We start from the raw sequence: 9782 nt of genomic DNA, 5'->3' as shown, positions 1-9782 counted from the left end.
CAAGCTATGTGCATCTGAGGTCCACAACCCTGAACACAACACACCTTTTGGAAGAAGACTACCTAGACCAAGCCCATTGACTGAGGCTTCTGAACAGGACAGCCTCCAGACACCCTTCATCTCTACTACCCCCTCTTAGAGGTTGAAGGTCATCTCATCTCTTTGTGGCAGTCTGCCTGACATCCCTAAACAGTCTAAAGCCTGCTGGGTTGTAAAGATTTATTAAACATAGAGAGAAAATCATATTGAAACAAAACACACACCATACACAACACAAACAAAAAAACCTGCATAAAAATGTCTATTCCAAGCTGTTCAAAAGTTAATCTAGTGGTGCCTTTTGGATTACAGAGCCAGAAGCCAAACCTCCCACTTCTAGAGAATGCCCGCTCTATCTCAGCTTCTCCCTTCCTCTCTAACACTGTCAAGCCAATGTGTCAGAGACCAAGCCTCAAACATTTGGTATGGGGGGGAGGGGTTTGTCATCTTTTCCCACCATCTCCTCCGTGTCATACAGTTACAGGTTTATCTCCTCCCATGCGACCTCCCCCAAGGGTATTTCCACAGTGTACTCTCTGAAGAGGATGACATGACGGTCATTGCATGTTTCCCAAACCCAGGATTCTATTCACAGTCTTGGTTCCTGTTTTCCCTGTGCCACCTTTACAAATTAAAGTGTTATTTTGAAGGTGTAGCCACACAATAGTTGTCTCCCAAGCCCCCTCCATGTCTTATGTCCAAATAAGCATCCCTCACAGCAAGCCCCCAGTGTCCACCATTCTAGTCGAATAACCATGCAGTTTGTATGCTAATTTTCCTGGCTAATAAAGGTCAATCTGAACCCAGCTCCCTGTTTGCCTTTACAAAGTCCAGGTTCACATTTTCTTATCATTCCCTCTTAAGTTTATTCTACCCTATATCAAATATGAATTTGTCTGTCATGTTGGGTAGATTTTCTTTTCCCCTTCTCTGAGGCTTCTCTATACTTACAAACATATGTGTTAGGAGCAAGGGGAAAAGCCTCCATATTTTCAAAAGGGTAGCTTCCCTTTGACAGACCTAATTTCCAGTTACAAAATTTGCATCAGCTCTTTTGTGCAAATCAGGGTATTAGTGCTTCTACCTACCCTGATGTGATTGACAACTGGGTTATTAAAGGCACAGTGCTCTGATTTATTCTTGCTATTTACTTTGGACTTTATTCTGCTGTCCTTATTCACTATGGTACTATATTCCTATGACTGATCAAGGGGTGTTGTATTATCTAATGCAAGTAAAATTTCAGAACTGAGCTTTTTCGGGTATGCAAATGTACAGGCAAAGGGCTAGCCTGTACCTTTGGGTACTGGCCTGAGCAAGGGGCAGTTGGTAAGCTGTACCAACCCAGATGTAGCACTAGGAGGCATTGACTCAGAGAAACCACCTTGCTCCAGGGAGACAGTAATTTGCTGCTAGCCTATCCCCTGAACCTGTTCAGCTGTGCTGACCTACACGCTGCAGGATGGATCCTTGGGTCTGACCATTCCCAGCCATTCCACCTGTCTACCTGATACTCCAGTACACTTGAGACCAAAGCTCTGGGTAGCCAGTGTTGGGGAATAACAGGGTGTTTTTCTCCTTTACTCCCCTGCATGGATGCATAGATAAAATCTATGGGCTAGAATCTAGCCCAGAATTTGTGTCTGCAAAAACTGAGGCTCGATCTCAGCCATTTCAAGATGTCCTCTGCAGCGTGGTGGAAAGGAAACAGCCTCATGCTGGAGCTCCACTCCTAGGTTCAGCCATACCAGAAGTTTTTTCTGGCCAGGAGTTGAACATTTGACTAAGTATTTTGCCTTTTTTCTGCAGTGGGGGTTACACTTGCCTGTGCTGTGTGGGTTTGGGGAGTAATGTTGTGTCACTCTCCCCACCAGGCAGAAGGTTGCAGTCACTGCTGGCATCAGCCTCCTCCATCTTGTCACTCTCACTATCTCTGTCAAGGGAGATTTGTGGGGAGGAACGGCTTTTGTCATGCCACGGCAGCCTGCACTAGGCAATGAGTCTCTTTTATAATCTTCACACTTCAATGGTCAGTAAATCTTACTGGCTGAAATGGCAAAGGATAACAAAGACATTCATAGAGAGTTAGATACTGGCTGGCTTTTATGAGGAAGAACCTCAACTCCTCAAATGGCCTATGAAAGGGCCTCACAAACTTCCAGCTGCTCCACTTAGGGGAGTGAAGGGCTGCAATGGAGATGCCCCCCCAGGAGCCTATGGGCAGGGAGTAGTCACAACCATGGTTCTGCCCCCATCCCCCTTCCTTTACACACATGCCAGCCAGCTCTGCTGACTGGCAGCACAAGAGGGGAATATGAATACCCCTTCAAGGGATACAGCATCTTATGCTAAGCTCTTTGAGACACTCTGCCTCTCAAGAGCAGAATGCCTCCTGTGATCCCCTTGGGTAGTGCAGCTCCACACCGCACCAACGCAGGGCTCAGTCTAGCCCAAAGAGGAAAAAAGTACAATATAAATTAAAATCTGTCTTGAAAATGTCCTCAGATCTCTTTGGGCCACTTCCAGAAACACAAGAAAACAGCATCCGAGTATTCCAAGAAAATAATCAAAGAGAAAGGAAAAAAAATACAAGCTGACTATTAGATGCTTCCAAACTGATATAAAATAAGCCACCACCACATATTAGAAATGACTGCTCACAGTCAAAGAGAGCTCATCTGCCATAAGATTGTTCTCAGATCCATCAAAACATTCGTCATTCAACCGCTCTCTCATTATTCACTTGTGTCATAAGAAAAGCTTTCACATCATCATAATTGAAAAAACAAACAGCTTCCCATCTGCAAACAGTCTGAGCTTAGTGGGGAAATGGATGGAAGCAGTTGTACCAACAAATGTGAACTCTGATTTAAGCTTCAGTCATTTTCCCTGTGGATTTGTGGAGCTCTAACATCATCTGGGAACACACAGGTTTGTTTGTTTTTTTAAGGCTATGACAAGTAGTCTCTCCTTCTCCATACTTTATACACAACCCTTTCCTTCTCTTTTGTAGAAAAGTGATTTTCACTGCATGCCAGAGAGCAGCAGATTTTTGAATAGAATGCAGAGAAAAGAATTTAAAAGTCATTTGAAAAATGCTTTAGCAATCTTCAAAAATGCTCCTAATTTTTTTCCAACAATAAAGCTTATTGCAAAAATCTAATTGCTCTGATTAGCTCAATAACCTGATAGTACAAAATTTAATAATCTTTTCCAAGACTTCTAGATTTCTCTGCAGTATCTCTTTTTAACAACTCCCTTCAAGGGTCTTAGAGGAAAAATATTGAATTATAAATATAACCTGATAGCTCTAACTTCTTAACATATTCTTAGCTGTTTTAACCACCACATAACCTAATTTACTATCAAATAAATCAAAACATAATTCTGAGATTTGATTAGCTGGCAAACTATATTAAGTGATGCATTATAGGATGAGGGGATAGAACACCTCGTTATTTGGTTTCTATTGCTAATGGAGTAATTTACCTGACTAGGCCAACTTTGGGCAATTTATTGAGTACTATGGACTAAATTAAAAGGTACACCTAAACTGATGAGTGATATGAAAGCTGAGACTCAATCACATGAATCCAACAGCTTTAAGAAAAACATCAAATATTGCAAGATTAGTGATAAAATCACAAGAGTTGGGAAGAGCTGGTGCAATTTACATGCCATGTGGGCTGGAAGATGAGGTACAGGAGGAAAAGCAACTAAAGAGAGGATGTAATAAATATCTAGGTTTGCTGTATAAACACGTACATATGTGGCATGATTTTCAGAGCACCCATAAGTCCCATTGACTTCAGTTAAAATTGTGGGTATTCAACACCTCTGATAATCGGGCTAATGACGAACTAAGAGTATATGGGAATACATAACTGTTTTTTTAAGACAGAAATGCACCCACCTATTCTATCCTAAAAGAAAAATAGAGGCATAATCGTGGCCTACTTGGGACTGGAGTGGAGCAAGACGGGAAGGTCACGGTTTGCCTTTTGGCTTTCAAATAGAGAAAACCCCAGTGATGCAGCCTAATAATTTATACTGATTGAGTACAAAAAATAAATCAGAGCAGAACCTCATTTAACCAACAGAAAGCCCTGTCTTCCAGGGGGAAAGGGACATAACATGCTATGATTTTTCACTGCCTGCTCCTCGTCCCTTCAGCAGCTATTCCTCTCTTAATAGTTGATGTTTGAGCTCTCTGCCCCTTTTAGGTTACTCAACCAGCTCAGCAGCAAACAAATGCAATGTTATACTCCTCAGTAACCGCCCCTCTCTCTCTCCCAGCAAGAACATGCAGCTGAGAAAACAACTCCAAACACAGCTCTAAATTTCATGACAGGATTTCTCACAAAGATTTCTAGCACTTCATGTCTTCAGCTGGGTGAGAAAGAATCCAGAAAAACATTTCTGATGGCATTTCAGCACCACCACTTCCAGATGAGACTGGAAAGGGAACAAGTGAAGGAGAAAGGGTTATCCATAGAATGTGGAATCTCCTTAAAAGGTCCCTCTGTGAGAGCAGAATGAAGGTGCTGATCAGTTCTTTTACCTATTATCTCAAGCCAACAAATAAAAAACCTCAGGCACTGCCCAAGGAAGTCACTGCTTACAAAATCCTTTTAGCTTGCTGTTCCTGTCACAGAGAAAGGTGTGCCTGTAAATTTCACCTGACTGAAAATATAACACAGCTCTGACAACAGAAATAACAAACCGACCTTTGGCAATGCTCAGAGTACTCCAGGACTGCAAAACTGCAGGAAAGCAAAACAGACTGTCAAGAAAAAAAAAAGGCAGCCTGTCAAGAACCTCATGCCTTTCATCACAAAACTACGGGATACTGTAGTCTAGGTCTCTCCCTATTGATTAGGGGCCCACATAAGGGAGAACACATTACTTAAGTTCAGATCGACAGTTACAAGAAAGGGCAGATGGAGCAGACACTCTGCATCTCCTACATGCCATGGGAGGGTCTCAACCGCACCGCTGTATCAGCATGGAGCGGGCCAGAGGAGGGGAATGCAAAACCCTCATTTACATAGTCTCAGTGCCCCAAAACTGGCATCCAGGGGGTTCCAACTCCAAAGCCAGGATTGGAGGGTGAATAGCATCCCTCCACCTCAGCTAAGTCCCCTATACAAATTGGGAGCATACAAAAGGACGGATTTCAATCTAACCGAAAATCAAAAGACAAGGAGGCTAATTTGCATTCTATCAATATTTTTCAAAAATCAGCGTTCTCAAAACCAGCCCAGTTTGCCCTAGGAATGCCTAGTGCATTGTGGCAATTTATATGATCTTTTATTCCTATATATATATATATATATATATATATAATGGACTTTTACCATTTGAGCAGGATGGTTGCTCTTCTCAGAAGACCCATATTGTCTTGCATAGCTCAGTGGTCACCTGTGGCAATGATCAGGGGTTATTTATATATAGATTAGGGACTAAAATTGTTTGACCAAATTCTAATCTCACAGTTATAACCCTACAACCCTAATGCATGAATGCTGTGTTGGCAGTTTGCAAAGACTTTCCTTAAGGCCTATATGTAACCATCCGGGGTGCACTTAATGTGACCACACAAGAGAAGAAGGGTAAATCAACTGTAATGAAGGCAGAATTGGCCTGGTAGATTTATTGGTGAATGAACAGAACATATATGCGAATTGAGAGCTACTTATTAAGAAATGAGGATCAAAGATTCCAGCTAAAGGAAACATCTTCCAAAATAATCTGTATGGCTGCCATGGAAACTGCATTTTTTCAGTAACCAAGGGCCAGGTGCTCTTCTCTTCCGCAAGATGTGAAGGTCAGCAAAAGAGGGGAAAAGGGAGGAAAGCCCCCAAAGCCAACTGAAAAGGAAGTGCTGCAGTTCCACACCATGTTTTCTGCATCACCTGAAATCTCCAGAAGCTTCTTCTGCAAACACCTGATCATTAGAGACTGGCAATTTGGGAGGCATGTGTCTGACCTAGGGTTTGGAACTGTTTAGTATCTGCTCTGTACAGCCTGATCCCATGCCAGTCTAGAGGATTTCCCTGTGAAAGTGTCTACTGGCGTTAATATCGCTTCAAGCAACACCAGCTCCGCGCTGAATTCCAAACCTCCCTCAGAGGGTGCAGGCACAGCAGGGGGAGCCAGCAGAAGCCTGGTTGAGAAATATACAGTAAATAACCTACATGTCAGTCTGTTATAAGTAAAATAGACTATTATAAAACCAAATTGTTTGGCATTCCGGCACTGTGCCACTAGGGGACATAAATGGAACATTTGAAAATGATCAGGGAACATTCAAACCAGCTACGGTAATGGGAATAAAACCTGCCACAATTGCTACATGGGAAAGGACGTGAAGTCTTACAATGCATGTGATAGAAAAGTTCCCTAAATTCTGTGCTAGGTAAAGGAAATAGCTAGACATTGGGCCCAATTTACTGCTAATGGTTTAGCAACCTACAAGAATGAATTACATCCCCCTGCACCAGCAAGGTCCCCCCGTACCCTTCACAGAGAGGGAGGGTGGGAATTCCCCCATGCCCTCTCTTAGTGTTTCCCCTGGAAGAAGCAGATCCATTCCCACCTGGAACTCTGCAGGCAGGAGATGCTGAAGGGAAGCATTGAATCGTTGTGCACACCAGCTCCCCTAGCTAGCCCCACCCACTGTCTGAGCAGCTCAACCTCCCTCTGCCCCAAGGGTTCCCCCACTATCCAGTGCAACAAAGGTTTCAGATTTTGCCCTGCCAGAGCTTGCCCTGCATAGGCAGTGGATTGTTTGCTTCAGGGGGGGCCTTCCAAAAGGGTCTTAATCTAGTGAAGGGTGGCATAGACCCGTGAGTAGATCTAGCCCAATACCCACAACTTCATCCCCTATAATACGTTTATCATATCTAGAGCCCTCCCACCCCGCCTACTGCTCTCTTGAGCAGTAGGCTGCAGGCCTGCCCTCGTGCTGCACAGGAAGGCGTCTGAGAGGACAGAGATGCTCTATCTATGCCCTCCTATCCCATTTCCCCAGAGGACAGGATTTTGCTCAGTGATTCTGACTCGTTCATGATTCCTTTGATGTGCAAGTCCATTGCCTAAACTCTAGCTGACAAAAAATTGTCTCCACATCCAAAACATATTGACTTGTTAGAGAAAAACAGAACTATTCTGTGCAGCCTTATAATGGCCTTCTAGTGACAGAGCAGTTGGGCTTTGCTCTCTAGGTTTGCAATGTCTTCTTTTTGAGGTTATTACATTTTTTAGCTGAGTGTTCTATTTAGGCTCTTACTAAATGCCTGGCACCTTTTCTTGCTTTCAGCAACTGAAGGAATTAGATCAGCTTTTCTAATGCCATATCTGTTTGCTTGTTTGTTTGTTGATCACTTCCTTTTCCTGTTATGTGTATTCCATGAGGTCATTCCAGATATAGCTAAATGGGTCATTATGCCATATGTTTATTTACTATGTGTGTGTTAGACCTTTTGTGTGCTATTTTTTACTTGTTATCCATCATATGTATTTATCTTCCTGTAACATATGGAGCAGTGGGATGGGATATATATATATGGAGTCAACAGATGGTGAGATTCTGTGTGATTAATGTGCTCTCATAATTTTATTGTCTCTCTTTTTAAATGTTCTATTTGTAAAGTGCCATTACTCTTCTCAGACCAATTCTCTGTACGCTGTTAAACAAAATTAAAAAGACCAGTGTCTGGTTTTGCTGTTTCTCTTGCCAGGTGTGATCATCTAGGCTGACCACCTGCATAACACAGGCCACAGAATTTCACTCAATGATTTCTACAATGGAAGGATCTGTTCTTCCTAACTCCATAAGTGAACACTTTAATATTTTGCTGTCCGATTTCGGGTTGGAGTCACTATGAAACCATTACAAATATTTTAGAAGATGAAACAATAACTCTTAGTATTACATTATAACAATTGCAGAAGAAAGGGTGTTAGTAGTTATGGAACTAGCTTGACACCAGTGTGGGAGCTGCCAATAAAGACAAGCAGTTATACATGTTTTCACATGTCCTCAGCCCAGCATTTAGCCAATCAAAACTCAATGGAGAATGGTTTCAGAGTGGTAGCCATGTTAGTCTGTATCAGCAAAAACAATGAGGAGTCCTTGTGGCACTTCAGAGACTAACAAATTTATTTCATGGGAGAATGGAGACGGATATTATATACAGAGAGCCGCAGATGATGGAAACTCCCATTAGGCTCAGTTGGATGACAAACAACAAAAGACCAGAAGGACATGGCTTGCTGTCAGGGCTAGGTCTCCAAACCTGTAACATTCTGGCTAGAGATGAGTGTTATGCCAGCATTTATCTATTAGGGAAGGCCCCATAAAAATAATGTAGTATCCGCTATGGAGTATTTTATGGACTTAGAGCAGTGATACTCAGACTGAGGCTTGCAAGCCACCAGTGGCTCTTTAATGTGTCTCCTGCGGCTCTTTGCAGCACATGATATTAAAACACTGTGATTTAATTATTAACCAATCTACGTTATTAACCAGTCAGGAGGCTTTTACTGTGTTATTAACCAATTGCAGTTGATAAAATAATAATACTTGGTCAGTCATTTTTCTGTGAGAATAATTATATACATATAGTAAATGAAATAATGACGTCACACTACTGTGGCTCTTTTGGGTAATGCTGGTCACTAATTTGGCTCCTGAACCACGGAGATCTGCGCATCACTGACTTAGAGGATGCTCTGTGATGAGGGCCTAATGACTAGTGAGTATATGGAAGTTATAGTTAGCTATCAGCTAGTTGCTCGTATTGGGATTCTGTCTCAGTTCATGAGAAAAAGAAAAGAGGTGGTGCTCATTGATACGAGAGTTTGTAACTCCCTTGTTTGATTCAGCTGGCTTGTGGCAGAAGGGCAGTGCCCTATAGAATGAGAGGATTGTGTTCTGTGCTGATAACCCAAAAATATTAACATTTGCTCTGAAGGCAAGATTCCTTCAAATCAGACAAACTAAGGAGAAGGGGTCATTAATTTACACAGTGCTAGTAAAAGGATTCCCAGATCAGAGTTTTCTGGTTTCTAGAAAATCAGAAGTATCTGGCTGTGGTTTCAATGGGACCTAAATACCTTAATCTGGTCCCATGTGCAATATTTCTCTTTGATAGTGACTTGTAGCCATTCATTAGACCTACATTCAGTATTTAAATGCAATGCCCTGAGTTTCAGTCTGTAATGTATTCTGAAAAGCTAGAACTCTGGCCTGTGCTCCAGCAAAGAGTAAAATTGAAGTGAAGGAAAAGAAGTGGAATAGCAATTGTACATAATTTACTCTGATATCCTCATTGTTTTCATGGCTGATGATTGTGTATTGACCACATTGTTCTATTTAAGCAAGCAATTTTGTCACATACAAACTGCACACTCCATAATTCTAGAACTGCAACATAAACATCGTTTCCCAAGAAGAATAGCTTCGGCTGTTAAGTTATATAATGGCAAGTATTAAGAATGCAAATTTTACAAAATGTAAGAAATATAAGCTTAAAGATAAAATGCTTCTCCTGTATATTGCCTATCAGTCTGCCTACTGTGCCAGTGCAAAGGGAATGCCAATGAAACAGATACAGTTTTAGACATGATTCATTTAAAGGTAGAGGTAAGATCAAAGAAAACAGATGTTTTCTTCCCTCTAGACACAAATCTTGACTCTGCACTATCTGTATGCTGAAAAAGGGGGACGTACACTACTT

Source organism: Lepidochelys kempii, chromosome 2, assembly GCF_965140285.1.
Source record: "Lepidochelys kempii isolate rLepKem1 chromosome 2, rLepKem1.hap1, whole genome shotgun sequence".
NCBI lineage: Eukaryota > Metazoa > Chordata > Testudines > Cheloniidae > Lepidochelys > Lepidochelys kempii.
This window is presented reverse-complemented; position numbering follows the sequence as displayed.